We start from the raw sequence: 15,310 nt of genomic DNA, 5'->3' as shown, positions 1-15,310 counted from the left end.
TTGTGAAAACTAGCTTGCAGGTGAGCGTGTGTGTGTGTGGAGAGAGAGAGAGAGATACTCACTTATGTACCTACTTAAGTGAGCACACATGCGCACCTTTGCATATATGTCATGAGCACAAAATTCGAACGGTCCATGTGATGCGGTACCTCTTTGAAAATTAGCAATTTTCAGCTTGATCCAAAACTCTAGTAGGCTAGAAATGCAAATCAAGAAAGAAAATTATTTACTTTTGCCATGGCCTACCAAAGTTTTGTACCAGGTTAAAATTGGGCTAGCCATGTCTCAAGGGGTGCTGCATCACGTGAACTCTACGGATTCTATGCCCATGTCATGTTTGCAAGGGTGCACATACGTGCTCACGTAAGAAGGTGAGGAGGTGAGCATTCCCGCCTCTCTCTCTCTCTCTCTCCCTCTCTGTACGGACCAAACTCAAAGGAAACAAGTGGCTATTGCACATCACACCGTTAAAAACTTCCAGGACCCATCATAATGATTTATTTTCCGGCTGGTAAGGTCACATAAAATTAGATGAGGGGAAAATAAATATCAGCTTGATTTAAAATTTTTGTAGCCCACGAGAAAATTTTAATGTCTAATCACCTTTGTTTCCCATGTACATGGTATAATTCACCTGAGATTTGGATATGTTTTATCCTGCGTTCATGATAAAAAATCAAGAAAAAAAACGGATGGACGGCAATATAATAAATACATCAAAGCGCGCCCCACGGTTAGAGCCGCACGGCCCGCACCTAATCCGCTCCCAAGACAAGGGGAGGTTCTTCACGCAATCAAGGGAGACGTTGGGATTAGAAAGCAAAAGCGGATTCTGATCGTGCGGATGAGATTTAATCTTCATTGAGAAGTTAATCAAAAGCTGACTGGAATTTAGACCAAAGTGAAAAAAAAAAAGAAGGAAATAAAAAGAAAAAGAAAAAGTAAGGGCAAAAAAAGCAGATGGGAAGCATGTGGAGAGACGCAAATTGCGGGGTTCCTGCAGCCCCATGCTCTGTGGGGCCCACCTTGATGTATGTGTTACATCCACTCCGTTCATCCGTTTCGCCAGCTTATTTTAGTGGATGAACCCAAATAAGAGGCAGCTTAAGTGGACCACTCTGCAGGAAACAGTGGGGATTGAACCCCCACCATTTAACAACTTTTTTTTTTTTTTGGGTACCTTTGAATTTTTGGATGAAACTGATATTTGTGTTTTACCTTCATCCAGGTGAAAGTCACTTTATGAACGGTTTGGATGGCAAATGAACATCATGGTGGGCCCCACAGAGCTTAGGGCTGCAGGCAATCTGCGTCCCATGTGAGATGATCTTTAAATGGTGGGCCATGCAAGAGACTGAATTTTCGACAAAAAATTTCGGCCGTTAATGGGTTAAGATATGGGGCCCACGTGGCGTATGTATCACATCCAACCCGTCTATCAGATGCGGCCCCTGCCTCACCTCAGGTTTATCTCCTAGGCCTGAAAATCAGCTCCATTAAAAACTCTGGTGGGACACAGCACAGGGAACAAGGTCCAAGTAGACATGCAGCGTTGATTCTCACATGGGCCCACCTGAGTTTAAGAACATCTTGATTTTCGGTTCTTCCAGGACAGCCTAAGGGTCCAGATGGCCTGATCTCTAGACCTGACGTGTCTCATCTGATAGACGGTTCTGATTCCTTGAGGACATCACGCGGGCTCCACTTGTACCATCGTAGAGCGCACCCTATGTTTTAATGTGGGGCCGAAAGTCGGGCCCAACCCCAACCCACCCCACCCCACCCCACCCCCGGGTTGGAAATTCTCAACCCAGGCCGGCTCCGTCGGGTTAGTCGGGCTGGTCGGGTGGATATATGCTAGTATTTTCATTATTACATTCATCTATTATATTTCAATGCACACTTACTTTTTGTATATATGATTTTATTAATTATATATGTAGCTATTTATTGTAAAGAATTTCATTTTTTTTTTTTTTCTAAACAAACAAGCTAAAATATAAGACAACTACCCCTTTAAAAGACGTGTTGTGCGTCACCTAATGTATATGTACCAATGAAACTCAACGGCACTAGAATTTCTCGTGCCTTCAACACCGATGATTCATACTCAATTATAATTTATGAGTAACTTACATATTGATCGGGTTTGGATTGGGTCGGGCAACCGGAGACCTCAACCCAAGCCTGACCCAAGTTTTATTGGGTTGGTGTTTGTATAGCCCAAGATTAAGATCGGACTCGATACATCCTGCCCGAGCCAAACCCAATGTCGGGTCAGTCACGGATCGGCCGGGTTGAACCCGCCCCAAGTTTCAGCCCTATTTCAATGTGTCTCCTGTTAATGCTAGGGGTGGCAATGGGCCAGGTTTTTGCGGCCGGGCTCTCTGGGCCCATCATGCACAATTGGGTAGGCATAAGATTTTCCCATCATTCATTGATTAAGTGTTCCACACAAGCACTAAGAAATACATATTTAGAAAAATGTAAGGAGCTGTATGTAAGATTATCTACACTAGGATTAAAATCATTAGTAGATTGGTTAATCTGGAAAGGGTGAGGTATAATCAGGTCAGAATAAGATATTGATTAGATAGACAGATTAGGACCATTGAAGTCAATTGAAATGAAAATGCATTTTCTTAATTAGGAAGGTAAATCAGAATGGAATTTTCAATTGATCAATATCAGCCTTTCATTTGTAGGATAGAAGACAGGTCCGTAGCCTGTCTGAGTGGGCTCCCCTTAAGTGAGGCCCACCTAGACATGTTTATGCTTCTTATAGAAAATATCAGGCTTGTTTAATGAGCCCACGGGCCTAACTTTTGGGCCAGGTCCTGACCCAAGCCCGGTCGATAGATAGTCTTACTAAGAAGTGGTTTTCTAGTTTCCAAACCCAGAAATAAAGGGATCTTCGAGCTGAGGATAAGCACGGTGGATCCCATTTGTACAGAGTACAGACTAAGGACACCATTTAAATGGTTAGGATCATCTAATCTGGGAGTCCTTTGTAAAGGTCTATCAAATCAACGGTCTAGATTCCTAAACCGTTGGCCCAACTTACACAAAGTAAAACCCGAGTATATTGTGTCCGTACACTGTACAGTGAGCTGCATGGTTCGATGATCCAGACCATTAATCTGATGGACCGCACTATGGATGGACCATGAATGAGAAATCTCCTGATGGGATAATGTTCAACTCCAGATCAATGGGGTGGGCAGGATATCCTAGTTTAGTAGAGTTTAGAGCTTGGTCCTGTAAGACTCTACCTTATAGAAATTCTTACAAGTCCATCCATGATGCGGCCCATCAGATCAATGGTCTGGATCAATAAACCTTGCACGTCGCTCGTATGGACCTGAGGGGAGGTCGGATAATTCCTCAGCAGAAATACCCATGTAAGAAACAAGGAACTGTAAGGATCACATGATCCTGCCTCCATGGCGCAGATCATTGCTTTGGACAGTGAATCTGGACCATCCTTGTAGGTCTTACCATTGTGTAGTCTGTACGTGGTACGTAAACCACGCTAATAGGGCCGTCTTAGCCGTCCATTTAACACCCTATGGATGTGGGATACTCCGGTGGAATCCAACGGTGTGTTTGGTTTGGTTGTTGTTTTCATGAAAATGTTTCAATGCTTATCTTTTTCTTCATCTGTGGAAATAAAATCATTTTCATCCCTTGATGTTTTATAAAAACAAGTCAATTCCTTAAAAAAAGTGATTTATGTTTCCTTAAAAAAAAAACCCTAAGAAATGGAGATTTCTATGTTTCTACTTGAACCAGTAATCTTTTCATATTTCTATAGATATCATATTTCAATTGCTGAAAGTTGTCATTTAATGCTATCAGAAATGTAGTGAGCACAACATTGCTAGGCCCACCTAAATAAGAATGTTTCACATATCCTATTATACCATGAAATATAAATTTGTTAGTTCTAAGTTATGAATAATTAATAAAAATATAAAATATGCTAATCCAAACACTCATGATCAAAGTGATTAAGGATCATAATGATTCAATCCTTTGATCTAAGGATCCACATGATCCAATGGTTCAATCGCCGTGTCCTCATAATCCATCAATTAAGACTCTTCAATTAAGCAATGCGCGTACATTTTTTTAGTGTAGGGTCTTCGAAGATGCACGATCATGCATATGAGATCTTCAAAGCCTCAGTGTGGCCCACCCGAGCTTATGTACAAGTCATCGAGTCAAAGTTAAGACTCTTCTGATACACTTTAAATGGTCAAATGTCTTCATTATGTATGAATCTAAATCATCCAAATTTTCAACCCTTTGTGACTAGAGTATATGCATTAATTGGTGGAAGATCCTAACTTCTCATTTTTCACCTTTCAATTTAGACTGACCATTTTTTTTGTTAGTATCCATTGACTACATACCAGTTGGATTGTTAAGACCATCCCTTTTGTTACTCCGGCTCATGTTCGGGCATATGTGGGCTAGACAAAATGCACAAAGTTTAAATGTAAAAGGTGTTCGTCTATAAATTGAACGTGCTCTCATACAAGCCATAACTGCTGCCATTTGCTAGTGTTGATTGGGGTGGGTCGTGGTTGTATTGGGCCAAAGATAGTTTTTGTTTTTGAAGAAATATATCCCACATAACTTAATAAAAGAACTCCAGCAATTCCATTCGGTTATTTTCAATGACCCAAACCGTTTTATTTGATAGGGCTCCCTTTGGAACGGGGATGCTCCAAAAACTTCCCAATTAATGTTTGGTTTCAACCTTTTAATAAGACATAGGTTGTGGTGACTATAAATGTTCCAGGAAAAAGAGCTAAATTATGGAAGGGTTACAATAATCCAATTGAAATCTTTTATTTGTACAAAGTGATACTTATCATATAAATATTTTGAACCCAGATTCATTGGATAAAATTCCGACATAATGTATTGTAATACTTCATTATATAATCATTCTACAAGTTCCAACAAGATTTAGGGACCATTTGGATGCCACCAAATAAGTTACTTTTTTAACTTATGTTGAGTAATTAAGTTTTTTTTTTTCATTTAAGTTAGTTTGATAAGTATCATTGTAAAAATAACTTAAACGCCAAAAGCTACTTATCTTTATGAGTAATTTTTACAAGCTTCTTAACTTATAAATTTTTCTACCTCTCTATCATTGTCTATGTTAAAGGAGGCTCTCTATCACCATCCATATCAAGGGAGGCCAATGTGGTGGACTGTCCATATTGAAGGTGCGGCCCATGTAGTGGACGGTGTTGAAATCGCATGTCTTTAATCAATGCTGAAACAAAGATCATCGATTGATTGAAATTCTCATAATTTTCTATTTTGCTCACTTGACACTTTTGAGCATGTTCGGTCGATCGAACGTAGAGGCTCGATTAATCAAGATCGATGTCGATCAATCAAAGCTTAGATCGATGATTCACGTGGTTTTGCGTAATTGTGAGATTTAAATTTTTTTTTATTCTGGGTATAATACTATATATATGGGTGTGATATGAGATTAGGGTCAAGAACAAGGAGAGCAAAATCGTTTTTACATTTTTAAAAGGAGGAAATTAGGATTTTCGCCTATGTAAGTTAATCTAATCTCTTGTACTTTTATTTTCATGGTGGATTGCTCATTGCTTTATGCCATATATTTTTTTTTTTTCACAAAGGTTTTTCTACGTAAAATTGTGTGTTCTTTATATTGCTTGGTTTGTGTTTATCTTTCGTTTATATGATTCGAATTCAAGGTTTACTTTCGCAACTCCCAATAAGTGGTATCAGAGCTATATGTTGGGATTCGATTTTGAATATAAGACATGACAATGAAGGGATCGAACGTGAAGTATGAGACAAAAGTTCACTGGGAAAAATAATTTTAAACTATACAAGGTGAAAATTAAAAGCCTTATAGTTTAACAATGATTGCAACAGGGACTCCTTAATATAACGAAGTGGCCTGCGACAATGAGTGATGAAAAGTGGGAAGAATTTGATTACCTTGATCTAATTATGTTTGGTGGATGATGTCCTTTATAATGTCTTTAATTAGAAGACTACCACAGGACTTTGGATAGAGTTAAAAAGTTTGGACATGAAGAAAAAATCATTTGTATACGAAAAAACAATTCTATAGTATAAAAATGGTAGAATGGTTGGATCTTAATGCACACATTAACACGTTTAATCAATTACTTTGTAAGTTGAAGAGTGCAGAAGTGAAGATCGACAAAGAAGACCAAGTCTTAATCCTATAAATTCTCTTCTAGAGTCATTTGTATACAATACGTACTATGGTATGGAGACCATTGATGTCGAAACTGTTATTTCAGCCTTTTATTTGAAGCAGTTGAGAAAGAAAGACAGTATCGGGGGTGCTTCTATAAATGTGTTATTTGCTAGGGGAAGAGCTTCTAAATAGGAGAAGAGAAATTTACGATGTTGGTCAAAGTCGAAGGGAAATGGAAAGTTGAAGTGTTGAAACTGTAGAAAGTTGGAATATATAAAGAAAGATTGTCAGAACACTAAAACTTGAAAGGATGAGAATTGACGCAGGGAAGGACATGAGGTCGAGCACTGTCTTCCTCAAGAGGATATATAACTATTCCAAATCCACGAAACTTCTCTAACCTTCTTACAGAGACTTCTCGAATCCACGAGGAAAGAAAGCAAGAAAATAGAAATAAATTCTAATAAATTTGAAATTGATTGATGAATGAAATGGAAAAAAAAATAAAATGAGTTCACAACCCTTTAAATAGGGATACTAAGAAATGGGAGAGAAATCAGAATCAAACTACGACTAAAAATCTTAGAATTCGTGACTTACTATAAATTGTAAACTTACTATTTATAGATGGTCGTGATGTTTACTAGTGTGCAAGGTTTTCGGCCAAAAATAAAAAGTGTCCTATTTGGCTTGACTAGGTTGTTCTCTTAATTTTTCTAAGCTCTTTTCGCGTTGGGCGCAACTCTTAAAGCCCAACGATTGAAGAGTTATAATCAAACTAAAACTTACTATTTATAGTAAAAACAGAATTAAAATAGGGAAACAACCATCGATTTGGCGGTATTTTGCAAATCTGGCTTACGCATTGGCTAAAGTAGCTCGTTCTATCCTAAAATTATATATTTTACGTTCGATAACTCATTCCAGATTTCGAGATAAGCCTGATTTAAGGTCAGATGGTCTGGATCACTTTTGTTGTCGACTGGGCCCTTTTTGATCTATCTTGGCCATGTAACTGTCTGCGACCCTCTTTACATCAAGAATTCAGAAAAATCAACAAGGAAAGCTAATCCAGTAGAATTTGAAATAGGTATGTGTAGTTGTGATATTTTTTTGGTGTCCAAGGTCGGACAGTTATACGATGAACGTTAGAATGAATGAATTTTGGATACGGGGGCATCATATCACATGTATCATCATTGAAATTAATTCACCACATACAATGAGCATGATGGTGGCCTGGTTCTTATGGGTAATGACAATGCCTGTTAGATGGTTATAATTGGATTTGTACTCATCAGGATGTTTGATGGGGTTTATTGTATTATGAAAGATGTGAGGTAACTTCTGCATTTAAAGAAGAATCTAATCTCTTTAGGTGCTCTCGATGCACTTGGGTGTAAGTTCACATGTCCTGATAGTGTCTTAAAAGGTTCAAATGGAATACTCACTGTTGTGAATGCACAGACGAGCAACAATCTTTACAAGTTACTAAAGAATATTGTATCTGGTAGAGCTACGACGTTTATAAAAGAATCTACGTTGGCACATTTATGGCACGCACACTTAGGCCAAATGACCAAGCTCGGTATGAAGATATTACTAGATCGTCGCTTAATTCCCATATTTAAAAGTTTTAATTTAGATATATATGAACATTGCAAATATAGTAAACAATCAATGTTATCTTTTAAAACTGAAAATCATAGTATTAAACGACCGCTTGATTGTGTGCACTCGAATATGTGGGGGCCATCGCCCGTTATTTTTGGGAAGGATTGTTATTTTTTATCACATTAATTGACGATTTCTCCAGAAAGATATGAGTTTATTTAATAAAGAATAAATCTAATATTTTTACCACCTTCAAGATGTGAATGACAATGATAAAAAAATAGTAGAGGTGGAAGTTGAAAGTGTTGAGGACAAACAATGGTGAAAAATTCACTTTTAAGTAATTCACTCAATTTTGTAAAGATGAGGGGATAATGATGTATAATATATCAATGCATACATCAAAATGAATGAATCAGACTCTCTTGGGGAGAGCCTGAAGCGTGTTAATACTGCATTGGACAAAGAGTTATGGACTAAGGTCGTCAATATGGCTTGCTACTTGGTGATTTGGTCCCTATCTATGCCTATAGATTACAAAATTTCAGAATAAGTGTGAAGTGGTCATGATGTAGACTACTCAACACTGCGAGTATTTGGTTACGCTGCTTACTCTCATGTATTGTTAGTTGAGAGAAATAAACTAGACCAAAGAATAAAGAAATGTACCTTTGTGGGTTGTGGTGATAGTGTTAAGAGATATAGGCTGCATGACTGGGTCATAGTGGAGATCACGATTAGCAATGACTTTAGGTTTAAAATCGAAAGTAAAAGCTTGGATTATACATCTAAAATCTTTTCAAGAGTTATACGTGTAACATGTGTGTCATTAGGCTACTAATATACTGGGCACATGGTCCACTGATGGTATCTCCAAAACAATGAGATTACCTACTACTTCACTATAGTTACTTTAATAGGATAATCCGTGTTGTCCAAATATTTCCCATGTAAATCAACGGTTAAAAATCATTGGTTAGTCACTCGGTTTGATCTTGTGGTGATGGCGCATCTAAGACTTGGAATTTCATCATTTTCAAGCAAAGTATGTATTTCAGTATGCTTATCACAACCATTGTGTCAAACATTATACAAGGTGTAGATATTAAAGTTGATTTAGTAATTAAATTCAAACCTACATAAATAAACTATGCATATCTACTTTTGGATTATAGGTGATTTTGAATTCATGTATGATGCCAAACACAACGGGAGGATTTCAAAATCCGGGCTCCAAACCAGGCTCCCAAATAGGCCCTTATGGTCTAAAAAGTCGTTGAATTTTGTAAATGAGCATAGATGCATTGTGGTGTCGCTCCTCGACCACAGCTTTCGTAGCCATAGGGAAACCTTTCGATTAGGTCTTTGGTCTATTCAAAGCAATCTCAAGCCTCTTGATGGCACCCCTTAACCCCTATGGCAGCTTTGGTCAACAGACAACCACTATGTAATTGCCACTAAAGCATTCCTTCACGCAGCAGTAAAATTTAAAACCGCTGGCACCTACACGTCTGTCAACGAACCGGCTAACCTAGCCAGTCTCACCCCACCACCTGAGACCGTGGTCAGGTCCACAGCTTAAAGTAATAAACCTAACAAACTGTATACGTGAAGCCTACCTTGTGTTGTGATTCTGCCTACATAAAACAAAATGAATAATTTATTCAACTAGTTGCATGTGGGACCCACCAAGGGGTGTATATGCAGCATCTAAACCATCTAGCATGGTTGCACCCACCATCTTGGACACCCCAAAAGATAGGCCAATTCACCAATTCAATGGCTGTGGGTGAGTTTGATGGTTTTGGATGGTTGTCCAATATTTTTTTATAATTTATACTAACAGTTAGATCTTTCTAAATTTTTGGGAATCAAAATTTCATATTGGCCCCACAAGCAGCTAATGGTATGAACTTTTCATCTATGGCTAGAGCTGTGGCCTTTTGACTTGGTGAATAGGCCTAGTGGCTAGTGAGGCATGACTCAGGAACAGATTGTAACCGTTGGTCCCATATTCCATTCCCCACTTGCTTTAAACAAATTAAAAATGTTGAATATGAGACATAGCCTACTGTGATCGGTCAACCCCTTCTATTCTAGACCCTTAGTGGGATCGGCCCACCGACCCAAGTGGGCCATGGACATAGATTCTATATTTTGTATTGCGTTCCACAATCCAAACAGGTTGTCCAAAGGCACACCGAGATCATATAATCCAAGACATCATTCTCAAGGTAGAAAAGAGAAAGAAGAAGAAATCAAGATCATGGGCCCCACCCATAATCTTCAATCACTAAGGACCATTGAAAAAATAAATTACTTTCTTAATTACATTGAAATCATTTTAATCGCGTGCATGTGTTAGTCGAGGTAGTGGGCTAACGTGCGCTAATGGCACTTAATATAGAGGGATGATAATGATGGCATGCATGAGATGACTATGCATTGTAAGGTCAAGGTCATGCAAGGATGACATGATGGCGCATGTGACAGCCATGATGGGTGTGGGATACCACCATCGTCCAACTTGATGGCATTGTCGTTGACGGGTCATTGTCATAAAATCTCATCCGTTGAGCAGGAATCCACCCATACATGCATGCATACATAGGTAGCCCGTTCAAGAGTAGAAATGCTCATGTCCAACTGGTTGGATTGTAAGTTGCTGTCCATCCAGTGGATAAATTCAAACTTTTCAGGTACGCTTAGATATCCAACCCGTCCAATAGATTGGTCCCACGATTAAGATAACATTTATTTAAAAATCATCACTGTTCACTCACCAGACGTACCGTAACTGTATTTAGTTATTTATCATGGGCTATATGCTATTTTCAATGGTTTGTCCCAATTGATAGATGGGACCCACAAAGTGATTCTCATGGTGGGGCCAACCTAATGGACGGGGTGGATATTCCATGCACGTTATATATTGGAAGTTATCCGCTGTTGGACAGAAACCTATTGTCCAACCGGTTGGATGGGTTTATTTCGGGCGAGGTATTGAAGCACCAGTTTGGGTTTTAGGTTTGTAAAAGTGGGGCACTGTTTTGATGATCCAAACCATTGATAGGAAGGGCCACTCCATGGATGAACCATGAACCGAAGATTCCTGAATTTGGAGATCCTAGCTGTAAGATATGTGCCACTTTGTCTTCGTTGAATGTAGACAGTTGCTGTATCTTCTACCTTAACTGTCTATTTGTAAAACACCTATTGGACGGTTAGGATTATTCCACTCTGGGGGATTTTGTGCATCATCCATCATAATGGGGCTGTTATATCAAATGCTTGGAATTATGTGATTCATGGCTGTGACCAGCATCTATTTGGATGGTCTACATCGATTTTCAATTTTGACGAGTGGGCCCAGCGGGCGAGAGGTTCGTTTATCTAGAGCATTGGCGTGTTTTGCCTTTCCATCAATGGACCATCTCTCGAAGATCTCTTCAATAGGAAAATCTTGACCGTCTGATCATTTGTGGCCTGCAGGCGAGCAGTGAAGAAAAGAAATATAGAACGGTTGCAATGTGGACCATCCGTAAGTTATGATGAATGGGCCGGCCTGATTTCTATTGTAGGGCATCTTCACATGGAAGACACCTGTTGGACGGCTTGGATCACCCACCCGTATGCTGGCCCATTTGTCGGTGTGTAGATGACTAAATGGGCTGCTTTCACACCCGTATGTGGATTAGTCATTTTCAAAAGGTGGATTAAGGTCATGTCACCTGAGAGTGATTGTTTGAAATCTAATATAAGCACCTGAATCTAAGTGGGCCATCAGGCAGATCATGTGTGTTTTTCAATGGAGAGATCTATGATAGAAGGTACCTGGCCCATCCACACACTGGGACTGGGATGGTACAACGCTGCCACATGCAATAGGCATTCAGCTTTCTATTGGGTGGGAGCGGATTCTAGGTGTTGCCCGGGTACCCTTGCCGTGGGGCCCACCTTGATTTTTATTTTTTTTTTAAATTTTTGCATATCCACTCCGTCCATCCATTTCTCCAGACCATTATAGAGCGTGGTACCAAAAATTAAGAAGATCAAAATTTCAGGTGAACCACACCATAGGAAACAGTACTGATTGAATGCCTCACCATTAAAAATTCCAAAGAGCTCATCATAAGATTTTCGTAATGATGTTTATTTCCCATCCAACCTGTTGATAATGTCAAGAAGATCTGGATGGTGGGAAAATACAAATATCAGCTTGATCCAAAACTTTTGTGGCCCACAAAAGTTTGTATTGGTCATTCATCACTGTTTCTAGTGTTATGGAACACCTGAGATTTATATCTTCTTAATTTTTGGGATCTCATTCTAAAATGAGATGAAAAAACAGATGGACGGCGTGGATATACAACAAATACATCAAGGTGGGCCCCACAAGGTTGGAGTAACACACACTAAGTTGTTACCCGGGTAACAGCTAATCCGCTCTCCTATTGGGTGGGCTCCTGTCATGAAAATCTGGTGGTCCACCAATTAGGTGGATCGCAGTGTATGGAACAAATGGGCGGCACGTGGCAGTATGGCATGCGCGTCAATGATAGACGCGTGCGGCATCAAGAGACTCCCAAATCATTTTAATTGCTTTAATCAACCGTCCGTGAACAAATTACCCGCGATACATAGATTATCATCCTCGATTCAGATTAATTAGATGATCCTGACCTCTGATTTGTGGACATCTGTTTGTTGAATTGGGACGGTTGACTAATAGCCATCCAACAAATGTCCAACAGTTGCCAACTAGGACAAGTATTCAATTCAATGGTTATTTTTCACCCATTTAAAGTAGGCCCAATAATTTGGACGGTTTAATTTGTGTTACATGTATGCCACTTATACAACTTCTGAGTGCACGTGTATGAACTATCATACTCCGCCAAAGCTTTGAATTGTTTCAACGAACTAGATAGCTTGATGTGACGATGTCCCACCTTTCGTAAACGGGCAGTCAAAACGACAGTAAAATATGAAAATACGATGATAATGGGGTGGGGCTGATCATATTCACAACCCAAACATCCTTCCCAACCGTAAATTCCTCATAAGGTGGGCCTAGGATTAACGAACGTCTATAAGCACAAGATCTCGTTTGACGTTTCAGATCAGAGTCATCAGACGCACCACCGGCTGTTGGTAAATGTTGCAAACATATAACTAAATTTAAACGGTCACAAATCTCTGATTAGTAGACATTCAACTCCTGAATTCGTTCGTTTTATCCGTCCATTTAATGCCGATCAATCAACCAGTTATGAAATTAGGTCATTATAAATCTTGGTTAATTAGAAAATCTGAAGTGGGCCACACAATCTAGACAATCTCTAAGTGCATGTGCATGAAGTATCATCCTCTGCAGAGTATTGTTTTTATTTTGCAGCTTATTGTAATGCATTTGTCTTTGAAAAAATAAGAAATAAAAAACGAAGACGTACAATCCATAATTTTATAATGGGAAGTTGGAACTTCAACTAATTCACCAAACACACTTTAGAAACTAGCTATTCTAAATTAAGGAGCAAGTTGATATTTAACCCCCTCTCTTTTTAATGCATGTCCCCCTGCATTAATTTCTACTCGGTATTAGATCAGTACACTTTACTACGTATCTTATGTTAAAAATGCTTGTGTTAGTGTCACTCAGTCTGGCAGATACTCGCTACGTAGACTGTTCATTTATTGTGCCGCATGCCAAAAATCACATTATTCGGGTGATCCCAGCCATTGATTGAAGGATTATCATCCATTGAACCTCAATCCTTGGTTGGATTTTTTTTAAATATTTTTTTTCTTATAGCTGTCCCTTTTTAATCGTCAAGATCCTCCCTACCCGATTATGATCCCTGTCCATCCATCAATGGTATGGTGTCACTCCTGAAGGGCCCAGATCTCATACACTTGTACGGCACTTACAGTTATCAAATGGAGAATGATCTACTATAGCAGTCTTGACCTTTGTGGGTGCACCATTAACGTTTGAAAGGTGGACCACACCTGAGGGAACAACATAAAATCATGTCGAAAACATTTAAATTCACTTGGTGTGGCCCCACTCAGACTCTTGGAATGGATTATTTCTAGTGTCTCTTTTTTATGGTGGGGTGTGTCTCATAAATTAATTGGACTTAGACGGCAAATCCCATCAAAGGTGAGCCCCACAAACAAGCTAGAAGATTTTTTTAGTTGGGCATTTCCTCTCAACGTTCCCTGTCATGTGTCCACTCGAGTCCTTGATTGGGCTTTGTTTTTGCCCATTGTCTAAAGGTAGAATGGCCCACCTATGGGCGGATGTCATTCACTCATCATGATGGCCTTGCAGAGGCCGGCAACACTACTAGATTTTCTTTCTCGAATGTTTAAAAAGAAAAAACACAAAAAGGAGAAAAGATGGCATGCATGAGGAAGGGAAGGTCTAGCAGGCAACCGGTTGTTTATGAGAAAATGTGCAAACAGCTGCGTGTGGGGCCAACCGTGATGCATGCATGTCATCCAATCCATCCAACATGGTCCCATCATGAAAAAAGGATGCCTCAAAATCATGCTGAGCCAGTCATCATCTGGGCACTTGATATATAGAAAATAATGGACAGCCGTTCAAAACCTCATAATTTCGGTGGTGGCCCACTTGATGGTTGGATCGGCATTAATTTTAGAGCATCCCATTTTCATGATCTTGATCTTGTTAGATTGACTGGATTCCATAAAACACGGTGGACCCCATCTCTGGGTTAGTTACACTTATGAGTAGTAGGTGAGACCGTTCCCATTAAAAAATTTGGGTGTGTAAATGTCAATCCTATTTTATAATTCTTGGTTTTTAACATGGATTATCGATTTCATTATCTCAGCTCTTCCCAACATCCACCCAAAATAAAACGAGAAAAGGAAAAAAAGAAGAAGAAGGAAAAAAGAGAAGAATAATCTGAGAATTTTCCCGTCTTTCGATCCATCCAACTATCATAATCTGAACAAAATCACTCATGCTTAGAAACTCTTCCCAAAACATATACAAGCATGAAAGGTATAGAAACAACAAGGAAGTACTACTCGAATTATGAAATCCTGATGCATCATTCTATATAAATGGAGCCCATGGTTCAGCTATCCAGACCGTTGATCTTATGGAACCTACTTTGGATTGAGGATTGCTCCAAAAATATCTCGGACTAATGGTTCATAACCTTTTGATCTTATGGAACTCACTTTGGATTGAGGGAAATACAGAAAGGGTCCAGAAAAGATCAAAGATTTGAAGGCTCTGATCTTCCAATCTGAAAGAGTTTTGGGTTATTTGCGGTTTTGATAAGATCAACGGTCCGGATCAATGAACCATGGACGGCACTTGTGGAGAATGGCTAAATCAGGACATATTCACATCTAATGCATCAGACTCTCAATGATTCAACCTCAACAGAATATCATCATGCTATAAAAACAAAATCAAAA

This window comes from Magnolia sinica, chromosome 1 (genome assembly GCF_029962835.1).
Source record: "Magnolia sinica isolate HGM2019 chromosome 1, MsV1, whole genome shotgun sequence".
In the NCBI taxonomy this organism is placed as follows: domain Eukaryota; kingdom Viridiplantae; phylum Streptophyta; class Magnoliopsida; order Magnoliales; family Magnoliaceae; genus Magnolia; species Magnolia sinica.
This window is presented reverse-complemented; position numbering follows the sequence as displayed.